This window comes from Dipodomys spectabilis, unplaced genomic scaffold (genome assembly GCF_019054845.1).
Source record: "Dipodomys spectabilis isolate Male_0828 unplaced genomic scaffold, ASM1905484v1 ptg000043l, whole genome shotgun sequence".
Classification (NCBI taxonomy): domain Eukaryota; kingdom Metazoa; phylum Chordata; class Mammalia; order Rodentia; family Heteromyidae; genus Dipodomys; species Dipodomys spectabilis.
The window spans coordinates 8,396,493-8,424,456 of NW_024870720.1; the positions used below are offsets into that span (position 1 = coordinate 8,396,493).

Below are 27,964 nucleotides of genomic sequence, written 5' to 3' on the forward strand. Positions count from 1 at the left end.
GAGGCCTGGAGCTATTCCCCTTAGGAACTCAAACAGAAAATTAACTTGCTCAATATGTTTCAAAAAGTACAATGAAACCCAGACTTCATCTCAATCAAACATGAAAACATTTCAGGACTTCAAAGGACACAGAAAGACAAAAAGGGAAGTGGGGGGGGGGGGGGGAAGATCCGTAAAAAAAATTCTAATGGCTTCAGAAATTCAAGTACAGTTATATTGCAAAACTATATAGTTGCAATAATCCAAAGGGGAAAATGAATTATCCTTCATTTCCTAACAGAGGAAATTATATACTAAACCAACATTCCACAAATATCATAAGTGCCATCAAATGTATAATATATCTGTGGAAAAATAAAGTCCCTTAAACATTCTACTTCCAGGCCTAGGCTTGAGGAATCAGGAGACCCAGAAAAAAGTACTAAAATAAGTTATGCCAGCTGATGTGGCAGCAAGTAATTGTGGCATCTCAAATGAAGTAACCTTACAAAAGCAATTAGTGCAGAAGCAGAGCTAATAAAGAAATAGTAGTTTGTTAACCATAGCAATTCTTATGGCAACATCTATATATGCTAAATAATAAAAACCTTTTCAAAATGCAACAGGAAAAATGTTAGTAACAGATACTGCTGTACAATTCTATTATTGTAAGTCAAAACAGTACCTCCATCACAAAGTGTGCCAAGCATAATATTACATCAATCTCTACTTTCACTTGAAACCTCAGTCTCCAGGAAGGTATTAAATCTGTATGGTACAATGTTGTTCTATAGTCTGAGTATGTATAATCGAAAGAAAACACAGAGCAAATAGTAGCATTTCTGGAAGCTATTTGTATTTCCTTTATATTTCCTATAATGTACATTGATTACAGAATTACAAATTTTAAATAAGGGTATTTAAAAATATGAGAATAATCCAAGTGTTGGTGGCTTATGCCTATAATCCTAGTTAATCAGGAGGCTAAGATCTGAAAATCAAGTTTTGAAGTTAGCCTAGGCAGGAAAGTCCATGAAATTCTTTTCTAAAAAAATTTTTTATTGTAAAGATGATTTATAGAAGGGTTATAGTTACATAAGTCAGGTAATTAGAACATTTCCTTTTGAATAGTGTCACCTTCTCCCTAATTCTCTCCCAGTTTTTCCTTCCAACATAGTGCCTTTTCCTTAGCTGTACAGCCAGGAAGCAGGGATGTGAGTCCAGATCACTGGCCTCTGCCTGAGCCAATCGCTCTTTCCTCCACAAAGGCATTTAACATGCACTCAGAAATGGCATCTGTATGAGTCCCACACAGGTTAAATTCATATCAGCAAAGCCAGAAATCAGACAGGAATGTGTTCAGCCAAAGCTGAAACCCAGGCAGGAAGAAAGGTGAAGACAACCCCAGGCTAAAAAAGACCCAACTCTGCTCCTAAAGTGTGCAAAAGAAGAAAACAATGGTTGCACTGTAAAGCTGGAAGCAGGTGTCTTCAACAGAGACTGCCTATCAAGACAAAAGCTTTCTCATCTTAGTACTGGCCCTCTTAATACCAGCACAATCCCCCAGCTCCAAGTGGGATAAAAAGTTTCCAACAAGATAAAACTAGACCGGTACCAGCCACCTACAACAGACAGGAAGGACAAGCGTCCTGTTTTCAGAAATAAGTGATTTATGGCATCAAGTTCCAGCCCTTCCCAAAATGATTCAAGTCTAAGGAAAACACATTAATGGCTTCAAAATCAAATCACCAAGAATGAGAATAAAACCGTGATTCTAGTGATTCACACTGTATGCTTTTTATAGTCACAGTGAATGAACAGGCCTTTTTCCTTTCCTTCATAATTACTTCTTTGAAATGGTGCTCACTTCTTCATTAATATCTACCTGCAGTGTTCACACCAAACCAATCAGAAACATAACAATCTCACAAATGGGACTAGCCTGAGAAGTAAGGAGGGCAAAGTGGACAGATGGCAATGATCAACTTAGAAATGCTTCCTGAAAGGCTTTCATTGAACTCCATCTCATCAGCCTTTCCCTACTGCACAGCTGGACAACAAAGGCCTGAACTGTACAGCTAATAAAAAGAGCCGCATCAGGGATGATGTGATCCAGCTTTGTCACAGCCCAACACACACAAAGGCTCTCTCCCTGGATGAAAAACAAAAGGCTTGCTTTCCGCCCCTAACTGCTCCTTAAATCCCCACTGTCCACCATGGCCAGATTCTACAGAGAACACAATCTCAATTGTGATTCAGTCCCTTCTATACTTCACTTCTAACAGTAAAAATTAATGTCCACAGAGGATAAAAGAGATGTGATTCTTGGTGCTATTTCACAGTGAAATCTGAGCTTTGTGGAGAGCATTGTTCAAGTAACTCTTTAAAATCATTTTTAAGACAATGATGGTAAGTTTAAATTTAGAAATCTGGTGGAATAAACTCAACCACAAGTTGAACAGAATCTTGCTGAAGTCACCAAAGTATCTTTCTCAATAGAAGACTAAACAGAATCAGATGAGTGTTAGAGGTTTTGAAATCCATTATGGCTTGGTACCCTGGCAGTGTGATGTTTGATCTCTGGCTTCAGTAAATGGCTATGGTGGAATGTGCCTTGGGCACTGCCACCCTTTGAGAACCTTAAATGTTTGCCCATCTTTTTTTTCCCCCCTAGTTAAATATCACAGGGAAGGGAGGGTTCTGCTTCCTGAACCTGATTCTAGACATATCAACAGAGCCAATTCAATACTGCTAAAATGTCTATCTCAAAATGACCAGGCAGAGAAAGAAAGGAAGTGCTGGTGACTATTGCCATATAGAGGTGAAAATTTAAGTTTAAACTTAGATTCTGAGTCTTGGTTTTCTTACATCTTAAAATGTTCTAGAGAGGGGAGAAGATAAGTTGTTTGAAAGAAAGTGGGCTAGTTTAAAAACTAGCCAAGGGCTGGGAAGGTGGCTCAGTGGTAGAGCGCTTGCCTTGCATGCATGAGGTCCTGGGTTCGATTCCTCAGCACCACATAAGCAAAAAGAAAAAAGCCGGAAGTGGTGCTGTGGCTCAAGTGGTAGAGCGCTAGCCTTGAGCTGAAGAGCTGAGGGACAGTGCCCAGGCCCAGAGTTCAGGCCCCATGACCAGACCCAAAAAAAAAAACTAGCCAAAAAAGAAATGGCCCAGCCCCTCATCACAGAAAATAAAAAGGGACCTATCATGAATACCTCAAACAATGCCCAACAATGCTGTAGCTGATGCTGAGGTTGGAAAATGCTTCACATTATAAATAACTTCCCCTATCACAAGCTCAAATAAAGAGGGCCATCACTGTGGAAAAAGAGGAAAAGTAATGTTTATCATTGTTCTGAAACAAGCATGGAGGAAATCAACAGATTTAGAAGCTATGTGTTCCAGCTCTCCACCTTAACATCCAAGGCTTTCTGATGTCGCTAACTTGCTCATTTTTATCTTTGTCATTTGTCACATGGGGACAGCACCATCAGCCAAACTTCTGGTAACTGTCCACTGTCAAAACCCAGTAGGAAATCAATACAGAAATGATAACTATGGTTATAATTGAATCCATTCAAAATACTTAGGAAAACTGTGATGCTGCCAGACAGCACTATGAATGGACCATGAGAAAAGGAGACCTGATCTTTCCAGGGCAGACCTCCATTAAGGCATGCTAGAACCTGCTAAGAGACTGTATCTAATCAGCCTATCAGACAAGTGTCAGGTAGTATCATCTTACAACAAATCCACAACAAAGTTTATCAGTGGAAATTGATAAATGCAATCATTAGTTCTGGTTGCTTAATTATTGGAAGCTCATTCATTTAGTACATTTTGTATTGAGCAATTATTACTGGCCAAGTACCATTCTAGGTGGAAGGGATCTAACACTGAAGAAAGTTTCTGTCTAATGTGGCTGGTACTTCAGTGATTCCTCAACCACAGAAATGTAAAATAGGTGTAACAAATACATGCAAGCAATCATGTGGCTTTTGCTGTAATACAATGTTTTGGATTTTTTTTAACCAAAGCCTTCACACAAAAGCTTTACAAGAATATTCTAAATGATCTGAATGTGATATTTTATTTCTTATTTCTAGGCCACATTTTACACTCTACCAACTAACTGCCCCTGTAAGAAAGGTGCCCTTGGGCTGGGAAGATGGCTCAGTGGTAGAGCGCTTGACTTTCATGCAGGAGGCCCTGGGTTCAATTCCTCAGCACCACATAAGCAAAAAGAAAAAAGCCAGAAGTGGTGCTGTGGCTCAAGTGGTAGAGCACTAGCCTTGAGCTGAAGAGCTGAGGGACAGCGCCCAGGCCCAGAGTTCAGGCCCCACGACCGGACCCCCCTCCCCCCAAAAAAAGAAAGGTACCCTTAGGTTGGAGGGATTACTCTGTGTGTGTGTGTGTGTGTGTGTGTGTGTGTGAGAGAGAGAGAGAGAGAGAGAGAGAGAGAGAGAGAGGGGAAGAGAGGGAGAGAGGAAGAGAGGGAGAGAGGGAGAGAGGGGGTGAGGGAGGGAGAGGAAGAGTGTGTGTGTCTGTTTTGACATGGACCAAAACATTTTCCCATATTTTTCTCCAAGGAAAAATAATCTACATACATCTATCCAATAACAACCCCAGTTTTAACAAGGGGAATATCAATTCTTTTAGAAGCATTTCCTGTAGACATTTTTTAAGGATTAAAAAAAATTGAATTATTTATTTTAGAAATGAAACTCAAGCTCAATGTCAACATGCCAAACATCTGTCTTAGCAAAGTTTCTATTTCTAAAAATTCTACTTTTTTTTTTAAGTCCTGAGAACTAGGCTGTCCAGAACACTGTCATCTCTGTTATTCAAAAAGTCAATATGGGCTGGAGGAAAAGGGACAAGTGAAGAACAAGAAAAGCAAAGAAAGGTATGGGAGTGAAAATTCATGCATTAATCTGTGGGATTAACAACCCACACCACACACACTCTATGAGTACCCAGAGTCAGTGCTCTAAATATATAATGAAGGAGGAAGTAAATAAAGTGACTGAGATGGGGATTGGGGATGAAGCTTCGTGGCAGGCCAGGGATTTGATCATGATGCATTTGACCAGATGCTACTCAAGTCTAGACAGAGCAAGGATTCCTAAACATGAGGAAATACAAAGCAGGTGTTCCACAGCAGGCAGGTCTGAGGTAGTGTCTGGGAATCTGTCCCCAAATGATGATAATGCCCAGACATGACCCAACACTGACTTACTGGTTATTTACTGAAAGATACACTATAAACTATATAGTTTAATTTAATAGGGGTAATTTTTTTGTTGAGTGCTTTCCACAAACCCTCACATTTATCCAGAGGTAGGCTGGGTTGTTGTCCTTGAACTTTTTTGCTCCTAGTACTCTATCACTTGAACAGCAGCTCTACTTCCTGCTTTTTGTGCTTAATTGGAGATAAGAGTCTCATGGAATTTCTTGCCTAGGCTGGTTTTGAACTGTGGTCCTCAGATCTGAACTTCCTGAATAGCTAGGATTATAGGAGTGAGCCACTGGTGCCCAGTTTATAGCTGTTTTATTTTTTTAATTAATAAGTTTTTTATTGTGAAAATACTGTACAGAGGGGTTACAATTACATGAGCAAGGTAGTGAGTACATTTCTCATCAAGCATTGTTGCCTCCTCCTTTGTTTCCCCTTACCATCCCTGCCCTCCCATCTGCCACCCCTGTGTCTCCACAAAGTTGTAAAGTTTGTTTTTTGACATGTCTTGTACATCTCATTGTTGCAATGGGTCCACCTGTATCCCTATTTAAACAATTTATTTTTTCCCTTCTCCTCCACAAATTATACCAACATCAAATACAGTGAAAACAGGGGTTATACCGTGGGGGAGGGACATGCAAAGCAACAAAGAAATCATCTTATAAATATGTTAGAAACAATAGCAAGAAAGAAAAACCACTTGAGTCCTTATCTTGGGGTTCATTTTGCCTAACATCAACTTATCTGGCTGTTTTTAAATGAGGGAATGAAGTAGAGCAGCCAAATAACCCTGTTGCTACATGGCTTTTAAAACAAGAACCAGGACTAAGGTTTTATCTGCCCTATATATTCTTAATACTCTGATCTGGTAATCTATAACAAGCTAAGTCTCTTCTACTATTGGCTAAAGATGTCACATGATTATTCTTGTCAATACTAGGCATATTATACATTAGTTTTTACTCTATTACATGAATCCCCATATTCAATAATAAACTGTGTATTTAATAAGATGTTATAAGCCAGGAGCTGGTGGCTTACACAGGAGCCTGAGATCTAAAGATCATGGTTCAAAGCCAGCCCAGACAGGAAAGTCCGTGAGACTCTTGTCTCCAATTAACCACCAGAAAACCAGAAGTGGTGCTGTGGATCAAAGTCGTAGAAGGCTAGTCTTAAACCAAAGAGCCCAGGGATAGCATGGCATTTAAGCCCCATGACTGACCAAAAAAAATGTTGTTAAGATCTTTTATTAAGTAGGGTCCTTAGCCAGGTGTCAGTGGCTCAGGCCCACACTATTTCCTCTGGAGGCTGAAATCTGAGAGATCTGAGGATCATAGTTCAAAGTCAGCACAGGCAGGAAAGTCCCTAAGACGCTTATCTCCAATTAACCATTAAAAAGCTGGATGTAGAGCTGTGGCTCAAGTAGTAGAGCACTAGTCTTGAGCTACAAAGGTCAGGGATAGCCGCAAGGCCTAAGTTCAGCCCCAGGACTGGCACTGGGGAAATATGTGGTCAGCTCTAGAGTTCTCTTGCTTTCCACCTTAAGGGCTGGAGATGTCAATGGCTGAACTTCTGCCTAGCTGCACAAGGTCCTGGGTTTGATTACCAGCACTGCAAAAGGAAAGAGGAGAGAATAAATGCTTCCTCTTCAACAGTAGATCTCTATTTAGAAGGAAGCTAGACAGTAAGGTCCAGGTCATTAGGAACTAATGCCAAGACTAACACCTTTTTGGAAAAATATGTTTGCTGTGATTTCTCTCTCCAGACTGTCCTGCCACTACTACTGTCACTAATACCCTTCGAAGCCCAACCCAAACACTACCTCCTTCATGAAGCCTCCCAGATGTCCCAGGAGAAATAAGTCTTAAACTGGGTGCCAATGGCTCACACTCACAATCCTAATTATTCAGAAGACTGATATCTAAAGGATCACACCTCAAAGCCAGTCTATGAGACTCTTATTGCTAGTTAGCAACCAAAAACCTGAAAGGATTGCTGTGGCTCAAGTGTTTGCATGCTAGCCTTGAGCACAAACGCTCAAGGACTGCACCCAGACACTGAGTTCAAGCTCCAGGTCAGGTGTAAGGGAGATAGAGAAGGAGGGCGGGAAGAAGGAATCTTGAAAACAGTGATTTTTCAATGCTTCTCCTATCAAAGAGAGCAAACTGATGCTCACTTCAGTAATTCCAATACCTTATCTTGGCTGTGTCCCTGCAGCATTGCCTCACCCGTCTCTTAGGTGATCTGACTTCTTTCTGGTTCGCCCCAGCTCTCTGAAAGATCATTTTTAAGCTCCATCTTTCTATGTGACCACAAGAATATCAAGATGTTAAAACCTGAGCGACTTCTAATACATGGTCAGGCTCAGGGGTCAAATGTACTACTCTGATGAGTCTCATCTCCCCATCAATATACCACTTGCTGACTACATGCCAAGCACCACACTTAGTCTCCAAGATGGACCTCTACTGCACCACAGCCCCTGGGCTTCAATACCTTTCATGCTCTATATGTTGTACTCATTTCCCAGAGACACATTTCTTCATGTACTCACACTGGTAAAATTCAGATGTATGTTAGGAAAGTTTCTTTAGAATTTGTATGCTAGAAAGGTTTCTTTAGAATTTGGCAATGTTTTTCTTAAAGTATTAAAAAAAATACAACATTGACTTCACAAACAATGGCACGTTACAGTCACTGCATAGCAGTACTGTCCAACAAAACAACGTGGTTTCATTTTAACAAATAAGATCTACCAGTTTCTTTAGTTTCCATTTCTTTTTCGTTTTCTTTTTTCTTTTTTTGGCTAGTTTCAAGGCCTGAACTCAGGGCCTCCTACTTCCTTAGGTTGCTTGCTTACAATTGGCTCTACTATCAAAGCCTAGCTATTTGCTGATTAACTGAAAATGGAGTCTTGCAGAACTTCTTTCCTTAGCTGGCTTTGAACCTTGATCCTCCAGGTCTTAAGCCTCCTGAGTAGCCAGGATTACAGAAATGAGGCTCTGGCCCCTGGCTGCATACCACTTCCTTTTGCATCTCAGCCCTTTCTTATGGAATTGCTTTTTTTCTTCCTGAAATATTGCCCCTAAGAAGATTTTTGAAAGGTTTGCTGTCATAAAATTAGGTTGAATTGCTCCAAAACTATACATTGGCCTTTTTTTTTAATGACAGATCTGATACCATAAAATCAAGTTTTCTTTCAGCTGTTTTTGGAGTCTTCATGCAGTGTCCAACCACTTGAGCCATGCTTCAACCTCTCTTTTAGCTTTTTTCCTGTTTGCTCTTTGGAAACTTTGTCTTTTGTGTTTGCTTCCAAACAAAGCTCTCAGCTTTGGTTTTGACTTACTATTTGAAGACTGATCTTACCAAAATGGGAACTTTAGAGATATCTTCATTTCTATGAGTCGAGATGTACATTTAAAACTGTTTCATTCAGAATATAGAGATAATAGGGAAGTGTGTCACATTATCCCGTCCATCACTAAACAATCTAAGCAACATTAGTCTTCTACTCATCTTTCCCTAAATCTACTTATCTTCCTTTTATCCTCTCATTTGCTAAATAGCAACCATTAATTCTCACCCAAATCTTTAACCCGAACTGCAGGTACCAATGATTCTTCTGTCTGCTCCGCCCCATGTGCAACTAGTCTCCAAGCTCTAACTTCTTGCATGACCAAAAGTGGGTTTATGCCTAGTGCAGTGGTCCATGACTGTAATCCAAACTACTTAAGAGGTAGAGATCAGGAGGACCAGTTTAAGGCTACCTTGTACAAAACAAACAAACAACAACAAAAAAAACCTACTGAAATTCCATCTCAATCAAACTACAAATTCAATATGATATCTATCTATCTATCTATCTTCATTGATCATTCGTCATTCTTCAAGGAAACGGAAGAGGCAATCCAAAAACTCATATGGAACAATAAAAGGCCCCAAATAGCAAAAACGATCCTTAACAGAAAGAACAGTGCTTGAGGAATATCAATATCAAATTTCAAACTCTACTACAAAGCCATAGTAATCAAAACAGCTCAATATTGGCACAAAAAGAGACCTCAGGACCAAAGGAATAGAGTTGAAAACCCAGAAATGAACCCACAGACCTATAGCCACCTAATCTTCAAAAAGAGAGCTAAAAAAAAAATAGAAATGGAAGAAAGATAGCCTCTTCAGTAAATGGTGCTGGCAAAATTGGTTAATCACTTATAGAAAACTACAGCTAGATCCTTATATATCAGCCTGCACCAGAATCAACTCCAAGTAGATCAAAGACCTTGGAGTCAAAGCAGACCCCTGAAAACATTACAGGGTAGAATAGGAGAATTCTTAGGTCTCCTTGGTACAGGCCGAAATTTTCTTAATAGAGACCCAGAAACACAACAAATCAAAGAAAGGTTGGACAAATGGGATTGCATAAAATTCCAGAACTTCTGCATGGCAAAGGACATAGCTAGAATGATCAATAGAAAGTCCACTGATTGAGAGGAGATCTTCACTAGCCATACAATGGACAAGGGTCTCATATCTAAAATATACTGAGATTCAAAAAATTAAATCCCCCAACAACAAATCCTCAAAGAAACAACTGCCCAATAAATAAGTTGGCTAAAAACTTAAAGAGAAACTTCTCTGAAGAGGAAAGAAGGATGGCCAATAGACACATGAAGAAATGTTCAACCTCTCTAGCCATAAAAGAAATGCAAATCAAAACAATAGTGAGATACCACCTCACCCCAAACAGATTGGCTAGAATCAAGAACTCTAACAACAGATGCTGGAGGGGATATGGACAGAAGGGTGGGTGTGTAAACTTGTCCAACCACTTTGGAAAGTAGTATGGAGGTTCCTCAAAAGACTCCACATAGAGCTACCCTATGACCCAGCAATCCCACTTTTGGGCATTTACCCAAATGATCACAAACAAGACCATACTAAAGCTACCAGCACAACTATGTTTAATGCAGCATTATTTACCATAGCTAAGATATGGAACCAACCCAGATGCCCCTCAGTAGATGAATGGATCAAGAAAATGTGGTATATATACACAATGGAATTCTATGCCTCCATCAGAAAGAATGACATTACCCCATTTGTTAGGAAATGGAAAGACTTATATTAAATGGAGTAAGCCTGGCCCAAAGAAACATAGGTTCCCATGGTTTCCCTTATTTGCAATATCTAGTATATGTCTGAGACAAGCAGAAAAGGTCAGATAAGATGATGTTAAGCAAAATGAACCCCAAGATAAGGACACAAGTGGTTTTTTTCTTCCTTGCCATCATTTCTAACATATTTACAATGTACCACGTGATTTTTTTTGTTGCTTTGTATGTCCCTCCTCCACAGCATAACCCCTGTTTTCACTGAATTTGATGTTGGTATAATTTGGGGAGGGGAAGGGAAAAAACAAATTGTTTAAATAGGTATACAGGTTGACCCATTGCAACAATGAGATGTACAAGATGCTATGTCTAAAAACTAACCTTACAATTTAGCAGGGGTGGAGAGTAGTTGTGGAGGTGGGAGGGAAGGGATGGTAGGGGAAAAACAAAGAAGGAGGCAACAATGCTTGATAAGAAATGTACTCATTATCTTGCTCATGTAATTGTAACCCCTCTGTACAGTATTTTCACAAAAAACTTATTAAAAATAAAAAGACAGTCATAGTGGTATGCACCTGTCATGTTACCTATGGAAGCCTTAAGTAGAAGGACAGCACTCCAGCTTGGTCCAAGAGACCCTACTGAAAAAATAACTAAAACAAAAGGTCTAAAGCATGACTCAAGTGGTAAAACTCAAGGTCCTGAGTTCAAATCCCAGTACCATAATCAAAAAAGTGTATTTGTACTTTCGTTTCTGATTTGGTAGCACAATTTTAATCATGTAGTCAAATAAGGCAGAGTAAGGTCTAGATCACACATTCTACTCAATGAAGGTACTTTGTAAGAAGGAAGCTTAGGATCTAGTAAATGAACAGGAAGAGCTGAATTTTCCTGGGGTAACAGAAGAAATGGCACATTAGTTGTAGAAACAAAACAACACACTTAAGTAGATGTTTAATTATAGTCAAATGAAATCACCCGTCATAAATTAATGATTAAGTTGGATTTTACTGGGTTTGTAATTTTCAAATCTGTCACTGTTTTATAGTTGTATTAGATAGGCACATAAGGAGTTTACACCTAGTTTTTATGTTCATGCATATTTAAGCTGCTCCATAATAAAAATATTTATTACTGAGGACTTGTGAGGCATTTTTCCTTTAAATAAAGAGGTCCATAAATTACTGAGATTTAATGCACACTGGCCTTCATACACTTTGCCACCTTTGATACATAAATGGCAGGGAGAAATGGAACAAAAACAGTCAAGAAGAAATCATTTGCTCAACTTCAGTTTCTCTCCAGTTCTCCAGGTACTGAGTATGTCCTTGTTAATTGATCTGTGGAGGCACTGGGTTTTGTTTCTTTGTTCTAACGGAATTGCTTTCTAATACTTAGGAGGACTGGATCACAGCTCAGCCTGGCTCGCAACATCACTGACTTCTACTCAAATTTATAATGTAACACAAATGTACCTGGCAAGAGTACAACAAATAAAAATGTGTCAAACAAAACGAGTCCTTGCCTTAAGGAACCTTGGCTAGGTTCAATCACCGGGAATCAGCATTGTTCTTCTTAATGACTACAAGGAATTCCCATCATTCCTTTCTAAGTTCTATTTTCTTCTTCTTTTTGAGCCAAACTACCACTGCCAAGATTAAACATGGGCTCTCCAACACACGTCCATGTACACTACCTTGAGCTTCTCTCTTCCAGCACTGACTCACTAGGAGCCAAGAATGCAGTCATAGCACAACTATGCCTCTTGGGGGGGAGGGGCAGAGAGGGGGCCCGCAGTGTGTGTGTGTGTGTGTGTGTGTGTGTGTGTGTGTGTGTGCGCGTGTGTGTGTGTTGGTCCTAGGGCTTGAATTTGGGGCCTGGGTGCTGTTCCTGAGCTTTTTTGCTCAAGGCTAGTATGCTACCACTTGAACCATAGCTCTACTTCCATGTTTTTCTTTTTAGTGGTTAAATGAAGAGCCTCAGGGACTTTCCTACCCAGACTGGCTTCCAACCCTGATCCTCAGATCTTAGCTTCCTGAGCAACTAAGATCACAGGTGGCACCTGGCACCATGTCATTTGTTCTGGACAGAGGGCCACATGGGGGCCTGGAGCCCCAGTTCCACACCATCCAATTATCTGTCTTATGTGATTCTTTTTAAATAATAAGTACTTTCAGCAGTACTTCAAGTGAATGAGTCTGATCATTGTTAAACTTTAAAAATAAACTAGTCAGCTGGTGGCTCACCCCTATATATCCTAGCTACTGAGGCTGACAACTGAGGATCACAGTTCAAAGCCAGCCTGGGCAAGAAAGTCAATGAAGCCCAGAGTTCAAGCCCCATGACTGACAAAAAAAAAAAAAGTAAGTCAATGAGACTCATCTCCAATTCACCACCAGAAAGCTGGAAGTGAAGCTATGGCTCAAAATGGTAGAGCAAAAAGCACAGGACAGCACCTAGGCCCTGAGTTAGAGCCTGATGACTGACAAGAAAGAAGGAAGGAAGGGAGGGAGGGAGGGAGGGAGGGAGGGAGGGAGGGAGGGAAGGAAGGAAGGAAGGAAGGAAGGAAGGAAGGAAGGAAGGAAGGAAGGAAGGAAGGAAGGAAGGAAAGCTTATTCCAGAATTCTTAATTTTGAATGTCTTTTTAAATTGCAGGCATTAGGGCTTGGAATGTGACTTGGTGGCAGAGTGTCTAGCATACACGAAGCCCTGGATTCGATTCCTCAATACCACATAAACAGAAAAAGCCAGAGGCAGCACTGTGGCTCAAGTGGTAGAGGGATAGCTTTCAGCAAAAGAGGCTCAGGGACAGTGCCCAGACTGAGTTCAAGTCCCAGACTGGAAAAAAATAAGTGTGTGTGTGTGTGTGTGTGTGTGTGTGTATAATATATATATATAATATATATATATATATATATATATATTATATATATAATTGTAGGCATTAACTTGGGGGCAGGCTGAGAGTGCCTTCTGGTCTAAGAAGAAAAACAGGACAGGACATTCTCCTGATGACTTAAAAATAAACTAGTGACTTCAAATAACTCTTCAGTATTTAAATCAATATTTCAGTATTTCTTAAGTTCAGGTACCAGGTTTTTGGGATTTGAGGTTTGTTTGTGTTTTTTTTTTTTTTGGGGGGGGGGGTAGGGGGACAGACAGAACACCATCTTGAATCATAATGGCTCTAAGGCTGCTAGGTGAGCACCATAAATCCATTCAGTGTTCCTAGAAATGAAACAAACTTTGTGCTATTTGACCCAGGCAAGGAAGTAAGACAAGGAAGGAAGAATGAGAGAATCCAAAAACCATACTGCCCAGTCAGGCTAGACAGACTGCCAGATTAGACAGACATGCTGTTACCCTTCAAGCATGTAGAAAAGTAGCTGTCCTGGAATAACATTACTCCTCAACTCTAGCCTAATAAACTATGCTGCAAGCTGTTGCTAAGGAATTTTAAAACCAACTCAAAGCAGAAACAGAGCTATCATCAACCAGTAGGTGAAATCAAGTCACAGGCTAGAACAGGGTTTGGCAGATGTCAGGCCCTCAAGAGATACTTAATAACTTATGGCCTAACTGGAAGTCCATTTAAGCACAGGGGTAAAATCATAATTAATGTGATCCTACCCCATTCTCACTGTGAGTATTTCCTCAGGGCATCTGTAACAGCTGAGTTAAAAATAACAATAACAACATTTGCTGGAAGGTTCATCTTCTAGTTAACCAGTTCATATATTGAACAGTATGGTTTTTATTAACTCTTCTCAGACTTTGTCAAAGAAACCTGAACTTTATATAACTTAAACCAAGCAGTATGTACAGAAGATCAAATACCAGAAAGGATAGACAGGGGAAAAAAGAGGGGGTGAAATATGAGGTATAATTAATGAAGACAAAAATTAAAAGAAATCAGGAATCAGTAAAAAAAAAAGTGACTACAGGCTTTTTTAACAAAAGAAAGAAAGAAAGAAAGAAAGAAAGAAAGAAAGAAAGAAAGAAAGAAAGAAAGAAAGAAAGAAAGAAAGAAAGAAAGGAAGGAAGGAAGAAAGGAAGGAAGAAAGGAAGGAAAGGAAGGAAGGAAGGAAGGAAGAGAAAAATTACAAAAGGAAAATTCTTCAGAATCAGGGCTCCTAGGTCCACTGGGGTAGGAGGGATGTCCTTGGGCTCAGTGTTGACACCACTTCATTCACTCACTCATCTATTCCTCTTTACTTCTTTCCTTCCAAGGGAGCATGTATCAGTTTTAGTTATTTATTCAAAAGAAAGTTCTCAGGGCTGAGACTTTAGTTAAATGGTAGAGTACTTGTCTAGCATGCACAAGGCCTTGTGTTCAATCCCAGCACTAAGAAAAAAAATAAGAGGGAGGGAGACAAAGGAGAGAGATAAAGGAGGGAGACAAAGTGGGAGGGACAAAAAAGGAGGGAAGAAGGAAGGGAAAGATTGAAGGAAAGGAAGATGAAGGGATGAGGGAGAGAGGGAGGGAGGGAGGGAGGGATGGAGGGAGGGGAGGAGAAAAAACACTTCGCAAATTAATATCCATTTTAAATTGAGGATGAAGTTAGTTCATGGCTTTGGACTCTGAAAGAAATGGGTTCAAATCCTGACTGCATCACTTATTATGATATGCTTTTGCAATTCATTTAACTTTCTGAGTCAATTTCCTCTTTAATGAAACAGGGACTGTGGCATCCACCTTGCAATAAGAATCTGGAATTAAGTGTCACAAAACACTTAACACCATGCCTGGCATTTAGCAAATGGCCATTTTTAGTTTTTCACATCTGCTGCATTGACCTGAGGGCTTAGAATTTTCTGGTTTGGACAGGAAGTACTGAAGCAAGTTTTCTGAGGCTAACAGATATCTGCTTGAAAACCTTTCCCACATATCTAAAAACAGGTTTGCTGCAGTACTTGGGAGCTGGGCTCTGGTCTCTCTCAAAATGGAATGAAAGCCATTCTTGCTTTCTAAGGGAAGAGCGTTTCTACTATACTTAAGCTATAGCAGAAGCCAAAGAAAGAAATTACCTCCAAATTCTTCCCCCCTCCTCTCTCTCTCTTTCTTTTTCTCTCTCTCTCTGTCACACACACACACACACACACACACACACACACACACACACACACACACACACACACACACACACACACAGTCCAAAGAGGGAATGTGAGGAACAGATTCCCTAGCAGAGCTGAGATTCCCTCCCACATATATGCACCCACTACGTCACTCTGCCTCCTGGTCTATGGCCTGGGCTCTGGAATTCTGGACACAGCTCTGAATGAAGGCAATGGAAGTGACTCAAGTTGGAACTACACACCCACACAGCCCAGGTTGTCTCAGGCTATGAGGAACCAGAGACAGAGGTGAAGTTTAAGAGATGCATTCCCCTCATGCTTTTTCCAAGGAAGACTCTTACAAGAATCTCACAAGCTCACTAAGTCTCAATGCTATCCTTGCACAAGGCAAATGTGCTAGCTCTCAGCCAACCTTCGCCTCCCTCCCTCGTTTTCCACTGTCTGTCCCTCCTCTCACAAAGTAAAAAGAAGAAAGGGAAAGGAATTCATGAATTAACAGAAACTGTCAAGGAAAAATAGAGAATCTACCTCAAAACAGCTACTTTTCTAAGAAACTCCAAGTGGACCACAACATAGTGATATTAGGTTAAGATTTACGGAACGGCATGAGAGCCAAGAACACATCTCTCACAGCATTTTCATTCCCATTTTTCAGATGAGAAAACTGAAGTTGAAAAAGGTAAAAAAAAAAAAAAAAAAAAAAAAAGGTAATAATAATAATCTGTCCAAATCTAAGAGGCAACTTAAAAGTTGCTTTTTTTGGGTCTATGAACTAACTAAAAAGCAGGATAAAATCTGGGCATCCTAGACCTCCATCCCTCCCCGCCACCCCACCCCCGTACCTCACATCTGTCTTTTTTCTTCCAGTAGCCATCTTAGTCACCTTAAGCTCCAAGACAGTTAGGATTCACCACTTGTAAGCATCCTGTGACAAAAGGCAAAGTGCCTCAGAAATCACAGCCAAAATCATAGAACAGAGCACCCGCTGGGCAACAGAACTCTTCAAGTGGTGAAGTGATATGAACTCCTCCAGAGACTAAGACTGAGATAATGGTCATCCAGGCCAGTCCTTGACTTGGGACTGTTTTAAGCATGCATACCTTCTCACCCTTTGCCCCCAGCCCTCCCTATTTAACCTAAACATCTGTATTCCTGAAGATAGCTGAAAGCTGTATTGGAATGCTTTCTGTTTAGGTCTAAGGTCTAAAAACTTCTGCTTTGAAAGACCCAAAGTTTATGAAGGAGAATTAAAAGCCAGGGTTCAACCTATCTTTTTCAATTCTTATTCCTAGCCTGCTATCTGCTCTACCTAACCTATCAAGTCTCATAGAGATAGTAAATTCGGTTATTAGGAAATTGTCAGGAGCTATGAAGTACCTCAAAGCTGCAGAAAATCAAATTGAAGAGATAAACTAGAGTCACATCCCTAGAATAACATAAGAGAAGCCTGTAAACTTATTTGCAGCTTCATGAAGGAAAAAATAAAACACTGGAATCCAAAGAAAAACAAGAAACAGCATGAAGGAAGAAAACAATAGGCTTTGGGTTTAGAAAAAAAAAATCTCAAGAAGCTGCTTCTTGGGAGCTGGAGAAACAATACTCTGGAAAAGCTCAAGGGTGAATGAAAACCAAGGCCAGGAGGTGACTCAGCCTACAGAAATACAATGACAAGGCCGTGCAGGCTGCGTTAGGAACAGGAGGGGCCCCACAGGTGCTGCCGGCCTGGACAAGGAGGATGAGGGAGGAAATGACAGCAGCCTGGCCGCCTGTCCAGGGATTAGTCAGGCTGCTGAGGAACGCCACTCACCCTCCCACTTCCGCTCTGAGCAGTGCAAGAGCGTGACCAGACATTCCTTCTGGATGGAGGGGATGATCTGTTCATATGAGATAGACCACGGAGGCAGAGATGGGTTTTTTCCCACAGAATGAACCCTAGCCAGCAAGGAGGATGTCAAAGAAAACTTCAGAAAGCTGCGTATGGAATTAAAGATCACTTCTAGTTAGGAGACCTGGTCAGACACTGTCTCATCCCTAGGGTCCAGGCAAGGTAAAGCCACCCCTCAGGAACTCAGACCATGAGAGATTCCAAAGAAAGGGCAGGGCAGATGGCCTCAAAGGACTACACTCTGGGGGGGCTGGGAAGGTGGCTCAGTGGTAGAGCACTTGCCTTGCATGCATGAGGCTCTGGGTTCGATTCCTCAGCACCACATAAGCAGGGGAAAAAAAGCCGGAAGTGGAGCTGTGGCTCAAGTATAGAGTGCTAGCCTTGAGCTGAAGAGCTGAGGGACAGCGCCCAGGCCCAGAGTTCAGGCCCCATGACCGGACCCTCCCACACACACACACAAAAGACTACACTCTGGTGATGAGACTCCCTTCTCAGGTTGCCCTGGTCCTCCTTTTCCACTGAGGGCTGCAGTGAGCTATCCAGTGTGCTTCCAAGTCCAGAGTGAGGGAGGGAAGAAAGGAAGAAGGGAGGGAGGGAAGCAAGAAAGGAGGAAGGCAAGAAAGGAGGGAGGAACTGACAATGACAGATGCACTTAATTCTCAACAGGCCTTATAATAACTGGAAATCCAAACTAAGAATAAAACTAATGGATCCAGCGACGATCATGTCTTCCATTTATTAGCTATTACCATGTGCCAGAGACAGGCTTGAAGCACTTCGCACAATTAGTTCACTTCATCCTCATGAGAATCCTAGGATGAGGAAAGCTGTCCTGGAATTTGAACTTGGCCTCCAGAGCCTGTACTCCATCACTATACTTCAGCATTAAGGGGATAAGACTGCTCAACTTATTATGATGTGAAGCTTCTTTGCTTTTGACTGAAATTACCTCAACTGAAATTGACAAAGTGTGTCACAGGATGCTGTGGGTTTCCCTGGGGGACATGAGGCTGGGAACTGTGATCTGATAAACACACAGACATCACTCCTGGATTCTAAAACAGTTCTGAGCCCAGGCTCAATGTCTCTCTCAACAGTACAGGACTTGGGTGAACACAAATAGTGAGTACAACATGTTCAACACCTTATTTACTCAGGAGAGCCCACAACACACAGAAGTACTCGAGGTTATTCTGGAGAGGGCACTGGGGCTCTAATCTAAGCGCCGCCCCCTGCCCACCGGACCCAGTTTCAAATTCAGTATTCCATAGTACCGACACAGGAGTTGAAGCTAAATGTACACCTTCCACTTTGATTCTAGAAAGAAAGGGAAAGGGTGAAGACGAGGGAGGGAGGTAGAAATAGAAGCCGGCAAATCTGACACAAACACTACCCTCCAAAACCTCAAATACCACATCAAATTAAAACCACATTAAATACATTCTCTAGGGTTTCAAACACAAGGAATGTGAAAGAAAGGAAATCAAGTGTAAAGAAAGTTAGTCTTTAAGTTTTGCGTTAGAATAAAATATGAGACGTTTATAACCACAATCTAGCTCTTTGAATTCACAACCAATCAGAGTACACGAGTACATTTTGGTTCCAAACCAAGTAATTTACCTTTGATCTATTTAAGAGACCACAAAGAGTTTCTCTTCCACCCAGACAGCACAAGCCCAATTAAGTGCCTAATCAGTATTTTCTGTGAGAATAGATAAATCCCTTGAAAAACTAAAACAAAAGAACCCCTACTGAGTTTAGACTGCCAGAGAAAGTGGAAATCAACTCTAGTTAACTTTTAAATAACTACAACAGCAATTTTACTCTCCAGATTTCAAATTCAAATTGCACTAGCTTTGACACATATACAAAGAGTAAATTCCACAGGTTTGTGGAATCAACAGCTGGTTATAACTAGGAAGGTGATTCTTTCAACTAAAGAATTTTCCTACACCATCTCTTAAAGCATAGCTTTTTTAGAAGGCTGATTAAATCCAGGTGTTTACGGACAAACCAAGTGAACACACCACCCACCTTCTGGTAGTAATCTGTTTTCATTTTCCTCTGTGACTTCTATTTTACAAAAGATTTTAAGTGGGGCATTTCTTCTTCATTGTCATTTGCAGAACATTTCAGCATAAGTTTAACAAACCACTTCCAAAAACCACTGAATCACAAATACTTCCTTCAACAAAACATTGATTATTGATTAATTGGTTGCTTGGGGTTGTTTTTGATTTTTTAAAAACAGCATCAGACATTAAACCCGGGGTCCAAGCCTCCAGTCCTTTTTGCTTTTAGTTTGCTTTTTGATGCTTTTCCTAGATCACAATCTCCTACTCCTTCTCCCAAGTTGCTTATATACTACCACACCTGGCCACTCAATATTTTGACTATTTGAGATGATTAACAAACACACAAATAGGGAAGAGAGCTTGAGATTTGGAATCTGAAGATGCCAAATCAGCTTTCAGTTGTGTAGCACTGGATACTTAGCTGTTTCCTCTCTGCACATGCTAGGTATGTGCAGAGTATGTATGCAGGCATCTCTTCAAATATATATAGTCTATCTTTGATTCTCTATCCCTCCTGCACAAATACAACACAATCCAAACCTATTCTGACCCAACCATTCAAAATGAGAGTCCAAACCCACAACACTTATTCAGTTCCCAGGTAACCCATGCTTCTGAATTAGCTGTAAATTTAGGGTTTCCACACAATCTACCAGAATTGCTCCCAGAAGTCAGGAAAACACTAAGGTTTACCAGTTTATCATAAAGGATACAACTCCAGAACGGTCAAATGGGAAAGATGTACGAAGGTGGGGCAGGGCACAGTTTCCATGCCCTCACCAAACCCAGAAGCTCTTCCAAACTCCATGGTTTGGGATATTTTAAAGTAGTTTTAACTTCCATTCTGTAGGCATGACTGAAGAAATCACTAAACTCTTCCCGTGTCCATGGAAGTCTGGAATGGAACTGAAAGTGCCAACACTCCAAGCATGGCTTGGTCTTTCTAGCGAGGAGTCCTCTACCTGAGCCTATCTAGCCACAGTCCCTATCCTAGGAGCCACCTCATTTCACATAGAATAGAGACCAAATGTTTGTTCTTAATAATATATCAGAAGACATGTTAGTGTACTGCCCCATGCATTAGTGACTGCAGTAGTTAAGAATTTGGGGGTCTTGCCAGTATCACAAGGCAGTCATGAAGTATAAGAAGGCTTAAATCCCATCTGTAGGGCCACACCCTCTTACAGTTGAAGAAATGGAAAAAATAATCTAAATAGGCCCCAATGGTACTCCTCTGATCTCTGTGACCAGCTTTGAGTTGACCCAATTAGAACTTTGGAACAATATTCAGAAGGGAAGAAAGGTACACTTCATTCTGGATGCTGCTGATAGCCTTTTTTTTCTCTCAATGCAAAAACTGGAAGAATAGGCCAGTGCTTCTCAACTATATCTAACAGCTTTGAGCTGAAATTATGAACAAATATGTGCAGAAATATTTACAGTCACTTGACAGAATAACCTCTATCTATTGAATTAAATCATGTTAAAATATTGGGCTTACATGAGTATCACAAATCCACAAGGAACATATTCTAGACCTCTGGTGGATACCCAAAAACTGTGGGTAGCAGGTAACACTATGTATATAGTTCTTCAATATGCATAACTATAATAAAGTCTCACCTTTTCACTTATAGAAAGTACTATGATGATCCCTTCTGAAGTGCCAGTGTTGCTATTCTTACACTGAGATATTGTTCCGTAAAATAAGGATTATTTAAAAACAAGCACTGCTATAGGCACCAGTTAATTAGAAAACCAAGCAGGCTATTTAGTGACTGATGAACAGAACATACTGGACACAGAGCTGACTCAAGTCCCAGGCAGGGCAGAATAGGACCTCACAAGATTTAATTTCATTATTCAAGACACTACATAAACGGAAATGGCAGATCTCTATTTCTGGAATTTCCCATTAATATTTTTAGGCCATGGGAAATGAAACCGTGGAATGTAACATGACAGGTAAGGGGGTTGTTGTTGTGATGTGACAATACTAGGGGATTAAACTCGGGGCCTTGCGCTCTTGCTTGTTTTTTTCACTCAAGGATACCTCTACCACTTGAGTTATACATCTGCTTCTGGCTTTTTGATGGTTTACAGGAGATGTGAGACTCATAGATTTGTCTGCTCAGGCTGGCTTGAAACCTGGATCCTCAGTTCTCAAGCCTCCTGAGTAGTCAGGATTACCAGAGTCCATTTTTATTTTGTTTTGTTTTGTTTTGTTTTGTTTTTCACAGTGTCTTGCTTTGTTTCTCAGGCTAGCCTCAAATTTGTGCTCCTCCTGCTTCAGCCTTCCTGAGTGCTAGGATTACAGGCATGTACGACCAAACTCAACTGATTCAGAAATTTAAAAATACCTAAGTTCTTTCACTCAGATAACCTGAGCAGCACTGATCTAAAATCTGAAGAGTAATCACATCAATTAAGCGAGCCAATTAAGTAGCCCATGTTGCTTAAGTTTGGTTGAGTTTTCTACAATTTATAAATAACTACTCTATCTGCTATAAGAAAGGGACTAAGCAAAGTAGGGTAAGCACTTGCACTGGCAAGGATAGAGAATTCATGCACTCCATAAAATGGAGGGGGGGGAGGTGAGGAGAAGGAGGAGGAGGAGGGAAGCAGAAGAAACAGAAAGGAATAGAAAGGAGAAAGAAAGAGGAGGGAGGAGGGAAGAGGAAAGAAGAGAGAAAGGAAGGGAAGAGGAGGGAAAGGATGGAGGAGAAAGGAAAAGGAGGAAGAGAAGGAGGAAGAATGAGGAGGGAGGAGGAAGAAGAAGGGAGGAAGAGTGAAAGAGAAGGAGGAGGAGGGAGAAAGAGGAGGGGGAAAAGAAAATAAGAAAAAAAAATCAAAGATCCAGAATCAGATAAAGCTTTTTCACAAGCCAGCAATGGACCACCTTGAAGAGTTTCCTTCCTTCCCACCACCAGGAACCCAGGCACAACTTCATTGTTTCACCCATCTGGACTTCTGCCAATTTTGAGCCAAGTAAATTATAAGCCATAGCAAATGTCACACAGTGGGGACTGATGTCATGCTCCTAAATTTGTTGTCAAAACTCTACATGCTTCCAAGAAGAAGTGGAAAATGACCATCTAATGGGAAAGAAATATGAGTTAGGTCAAAAGCAGCAGCCCGGAATGTGGAGAAATCCTTATCCAAAAAGCCTTCTGCTAACACTGTCCAAACTGTAATCTGTAATAATTTCAACCACTGGCTTCTACTGGATCTATGCTAAAATTTAGTTGAGTTGTTTATAAATCCTATTTTATCAGGGTTTAACCCAAAAAGGAACAGGAAAAAGTTTTACAAAAGAAAATATTACCATAGATTTTAAAAACAGCAATGATAAGAACTAGAAATGGAAGGGGTAATTGTAACCCCTCTGTATTTTCACAATAAGAAGAAAAAGAAAAGAAATGGAAGGGTAAGCAGAGAATGAAGAATGAACTTTCTTAAGGAAAAAAATGTTAACCCCCCCCCCCCCCCGAAATAGAGGATGTGGGCTGAAGGTGTGGCTCAAATAGTAGAGTGCCAGCCTTCCATATGCAAAGCCTCAAAAGCCCAAACCCCATTCTGCCAAAAGACGGAAAACGTTGGCTAGTGTTACTCATTTTATTAACCTATGACAATCCTAAAACAAAATGAGTTCACTCTAAATTAATGTCCCTTTATAACAGGTGGGGTAAGTCATAGTGGGAAATATCTACCCTAAATAATTAGTTCAAGGCCAATGATCCCCTCAATTCCTTAACAAGTAGGACTTATGCTCAGCCTCTGATCAGGGAGGTATTTAGAATAGTAAAGTTTTTCTGACAAGAGTCTAGGGACATTTTCTGCACAGTTTGTCTCAATGAAGAACCTTTTCTGTATTATATTTCTATTCCTCTTATGTTTGCACACTGGCACCTGGGTCACCTAAAGTAAAAGCAATGCTCACATTACTGTTGGACAAGCTCTGGTGGCCCCAGACATAGTCTCACAAGTCAACAGTGCCTTACATTTCCAATACTGGAGCCTTAGTAACTATTCTACCCATTTGGAAAGAAGGAGGAGCAAATGATGGTTAAAAACAGGGAATGGTAATCAGCCCTAAGTAGTTCACAGTGTTACTTCTGTAATATTCTTAACTAAACCTTGTGTGGTGAAAGCCAGCCTTCAGAGTCAGAGGCAAGCTGGAGCTACCTGGCAAGATTGGATCTCTGGTTAGTTTTGGTTTGGGGTGGTTTTTTGTTTGTTTGTTTTTTAAAGCATCATGTAAAAATCTGAAATTTGGGGGCATTCCATAAAAGAACATCCCAGTACTCTTCAGAATGACAGGCTGAATGAGATCCATAGGTGACAGTATTATATCAATGCTAATTTCCTGATTTCAGTGACTGTACAATGATTGTGCAAGCTGTGAAATTCAGAAAACATGGATGAAAAATGCAGGAGAATTCTTAGACCTATTTTTGCTGCTACTTTGAAAGCTTGAAATTGATTTTAATATGATAAATTAAAAACAATACAGATTTAAAACAGACAAGGAAGATGATATGGGCCAACAACAAGGATGACCAAATGGCAATGTATTCACTTATGCAGTTCATGTCCAGCAACTGAAGATCTTAGCAGGTCTGCAACAGTAAAGGTGTGGCCAACTCTAGTCACTCCCTTGGCTTTCTGTGTAGGTTTGCTGTAGAATTCCGGTCTATGCCCCTTATCAGACTTAGTCTTCATACCAACATTAGCCATCTGGCAGATTCGTTTATATGACTCTCCTGTGATTTGGGTTAACAAGAACCTGTCCCCAGAGTACAATCACCAATTACTTGACAAGCATGCTGAGAAAAGCACTGATTTCCTTCCCCCCCCCCCCCCCCCCCCAGTAATCTAAGCAGAGAGCCAGAGCCTGGACTGTGGTGATAAGCACCACGTGTCCTGTATTCCTTACCCAAAGACCATTCTGTAAGCCTGTTTTGTTTCATGGTTTCCTGTAAAGATGATAAGCGCTCTACAAATGATGAGAACCTTGCATTCACATTACAGGGCAAGCTATGCACTGGATAGTAAGTATAGTAGCAAACTTTGAATCTTCTGCTAAAAAAAAAATCAAAGTTTGACTAAGAGTCAAACTTATATACAACTTAATGAAAGGTTCAGCAAGAGGCTGGTAAGAATTCATGCTTAGCAAGTACAAGATTCTGAGTTCGACCTCCAGTACTGAAAAAAAAGATTGAGCAGATTGCCTACAATTAATACCACTGTGCAAGACTTCAGCAGGACTTGTATCTACTGTGACCCAGAGTGAACCTTCTAAAACAAATCTACTATGTCTTTCATCTACTCCAACCTTGGAGTAGTTTTCCATCACATTTAAAATAAAGGCCAACATCCTGGTTGTGGCCAGGCATCCTGGCTCCTTCCTGTTGCTCCAACTTGACTAACCCCTCAGCCTGTCTCGACCATCACCTCAAAAACTTAATGTAGACTGTGCCCTCTGCTCAGGATATCTTCCCAGCCCAGTCCCCCACCCACCACACAAATCCCATCAAGCTCACTTTCACTCTTCAAGATGCTCTCAAGTTTCAGCTTAACTATCACTCCATCTGCAAAGGAGTCCCTGCCAAGACTGGATCTAAATGAGCCGATGTTTTACGGTCTCACAGTAACTACAATTCATCTACCATCATTTCTAATTACAAAGTTGTAAGGTTCTTGGCCTCCCTGATTAGATGAAGAGCATGGCGAGAATCAGGGCAGAGCCTGGTGGGCAGCCTGAACTTAAGAGAAAAGGCACAGTTTACCGTACCCTCAGGCTGGCTCCAAAGGAAGGATGGAGTCTTGTGGACAGAGCTCTCGGCCACTGAGAGCTTGCTGTGTCACACTGCCCTCCTCTATATGTGTTTGAAATTTTCCACTGTTCTTTCTTTCACCTGGAAGGAAAGACAGCCTAGAAAAAGATCCTGAACTATCGTTTTTTCAGTGATATTCACAGTATCTCCAAACTCTTAGGGCACCTGGAGCCTAGACTAAGCACCGCGGGGGCAGTTTAGGTGCAAAACCACCATGGAAACCACTTACCCGGCCTACAGCCCATCTCAAAAATTAGCAAACATATGTTTGAGTTTAAAATGCTTCAGATAGGAATTAGCATTTTCTATACTTCCCCACTGTAAATAACTGACCAGCTGCTAGTCACGGCAACCCCAGATAAGAAAAGCTTACACTGTGAACATAAAACTCTCTATAGAATATTCAAGAGATTCTGGCTTCCTGGCTCTGCTTCTAAGACATAAATGCGAGGTAATAAAACAGGACAAAATACAGTATCTGGCAAGACTCACACCAATCACAGAAAGCATAAGGGGTCCAAAATGAGAGCCTAACCAGGTAAAGAAAAATAAGACAATTTGTAAAATAGCAAGTTGTGTCTCCTCCTTAGCAACATAGTACCCAATTGATTCCCACAGAGAATGTTCTTTTCAGCAGTTAGCAGCATTAACCAAATTAAAGCAGAGCCCTCAGGGAATAAACTCAGCTACTATAGAAAGAAAGCATCATTTTCCTCCAGCCTAGCCCAAAGGTCAAACAAAAGCAGAATCTAAAAGTAAAATATAAAAAGCCCCCTGATGGGACATTGCAAAAATAGTTTCTCTTACTACTGCTATCAAAAAAAAAAAAAAAAACCAATTCAACCAGGGGGTGGGGAAGAAACGCTCATTTTAATCTGAATTTCCGCATTCTTGTTGTGTATCCACGTGGCCCACACTGGAATTAAAATTTTTGATTTGGTGTTAAGCAAAATAAGCCAAACAACTGAAAACTGTAACATACGGGAGAAAGCTCCTTTCATCGAGAATTCTGGGTTGACAAAACTAAAATTATAGAGGGGGGAAAAATCTTAAGATATTACTAAATATATCAATTGAAATAATCTAAACACAAATTTCTTTGAAATAAACAGCAAACACCTCTTCGCAGCACTCTCCCCTCAGAGCACTGAGATGTATTAACACAAATTGTTTTTCACTGTTGATTTGCTTCCGCATTTGTTTCTCAGATGTAGTGGAGTAGAAATAACAGAGTACACAATACACACAGACACATGGGGTCTTGGGAGCAGAGGGCCCTGGATTGATGCTTGGGGTCCTGAGTTCTGGATTTGGTATACGACAGTGATCATCTCCCTTTTAGGTGGCCACCTGTGAACTCAAGGAGTCAGTTTAGGTACACCCCAGAAATGCCTGCCACTGGGAAGATTCTGCTGCCCCAGGGTAAACTCACACTTGATAATGAACTGAAGATACTTTTCCAGGCAGTAAAAGATGGGTTATAAACATGAGATCAACCCCTGTGAATAATGGGAAAAATGGAAAGCCATGCAGTCCGGAAAACAGTGGCAAAGGTATCATTGCAAAATGCAGAACACACCACAACCATAACACATTGTTTAAATAGGGATACAGGTGGACCCACTGCAACAATGAGATGTACAAGATGCCATGTCGAAAAATGAACTTTACAACTTTGATGGGGGAGGGGAAGAGTGGGCAGGGATGGAGGGATGGTAGGGGAAAAACAAAGGAGGAGGCAACAATGCTTGATAAGAAATGTACTCATTACCTTGCTCATGTAATTGTAACCCCTCTGTATGGTATTTTCACAATAAAAAACTTATTAAAAAATAATAATCTGGAGCCAGGTGTGGTGGCTCATGCCTGTAGTCATACCTACTTAGAAGGCAGAAGTATGAGGAAGATTATGCTTCCTGATCAGTCCAGGAAAAAGTCAGCAATCAATAAACTATTCATGGTGGGGTATGGTAGGACAGATCAAGCAGGCAAAAGTTTCGATCTCTCCAGCCAGCTGGACGACCCTGACATCCCTCTCAAGCTTTTACCCAAAATAAAAGTCTGCTGGTCTGTTGAGTTCACTTTCTGCCCTTTCCTTATTCTGACACCTTCATGATTCAGTTTCCTAACAATGCACGTCTGTCATCACAGCTATTTAGGAGGCATAGGTATAAAGGATTGTGATCCAGGCCAGCCCTGAGCAAAAAACGTAAGACTCTATCTGAAAAAAAAACTAATACAAGAAAGGACTTGGGATATGGCTCAAGTGGTAGAGTACCTGCATAGTAAGAACAAAGCCCCAATTCAACCTTTGGTGCTGTGTGTATGTATGCATATATGTATATTAACCAGACATGGTAACACAGTCCTGAAAGCTCAGTTATGCTCAGAAACGTGAGGCAGGGCTGGGAGGTGGCTCAGTGGTAGAGCGCTTGCCTTGCATGCCTGAGGCCCTGGGTTCGATTCCTGAGCACCACATAAGCGGAAAAAGCCAGAAGTGACGCTGTGGCTCAAGTGGTAGAGCACTAGCCTTGAGCTGAAGAGCTGAGGGACAGCGCCCAAGCCCAGAGTTCAGGCCCCACGACTGGACACAAAAAAAAAAAAAAAAGTTGCTCTGTAGCATCTCAATCTTCCCTCACAGAAGGATCAAGTCTTGGTCCTGAAATGAGGAGCAGACAATATGGTGACAAGGAACACTGGTTGACTGACTGGCACGCTCTGGCAGCTGTGTCTCCTTCTGTGGAAGGAGGGCAATGTGCCT

General features: G+C 40.9%; 1 protein-coding gene across 5 annotated transcripts in view; it reads right to left on the bottom strand.

Moving 5' to 3' along the window:
• Apbb2 (amyloid beta precursor protein binding family B member 2) overlaps positions 1-27,964 on the bottom strand; it is a 275,577-nt gene that overhangs the window by 221,049 nt on the left and 26,564 nt on the right. The window lies entirely within an intron of this gene.